The sequence below is a fragment of the Apteryx rowi genome, unplaced genomic scaffold, assembly GCF_003343035.1.
Source record: "Apteryx rowi isolate R43461 unplaced genomic scaffold, aptRow1 scaffold_372, whole genome shotgun sequence".
In the NCBI taxonomy this organism is placed as follows: Eukaryota; Metazoa; Chordata; class Aves; order Apterygiformes; family Apterygidae; genus Apteryx; species Apteryx rowi.
The window spans coordinates 367,244-367,675 of record NW_020450219.1 but is presented as its reverse complement, the minus strand read 5'-3'; the positions used below and the strand labels follow the sequence as shown (position 1 = coordinate 367,675).

At 53.3% G+C, this 432-nt stretch overlaps 1 protein-coding gene across 2 annotated transcripts in view; it reads left to right on the top strand.

The window, feature by feature from the left end:
• Positions 1-432, top strand: part of VPS36 (vacuolar protein sorting 36 homolog) — a 24,700-nt gene that overhangs the window by 16,116 nt on the left and 8,152 nt on the right. The gene's annotated exons all lie outside the window — the stretch shown is intronic.

Here is a 432-nt window from a genome sequence, read left to right as displayed (position 1 = left end):
TCTGGTTGAGTTTTGCCAGGAGCTCCTTGCTCATCCATGCAGGTCTCCTGCCTCCTTTGCTTGACTTCCTACTCATAGGGATGCACTGCTCTTGAGCCTGGAGGAAGTGATGTTTGAAYRTTAACCAGCTCTCTTGAACRCCCCTTCCTTCTAGGGCCCKAACCCATGGGATTCCTCCAAGTAGGTCCCTGAAGAGGCCAAAGTTTGCTCTCCTAAACTCCAGGGTTGCGATCCTACTTATTGCCCTGCCTCCTCCTCACAGGATCCTGAACTCCACCATCTCATGGTCACTGCAGCCAAGGCTGCCCCCGACCTTCACGTCTTCAACCAGTCCTTCGTTTGTTAGTATGAGGTCCAGCAGAACACCTCTCCTTGCTGGCTTCTCCACCACCTGTGTCAAGAAGTTGCCACCAATGCTCTGCAGGAACCTCC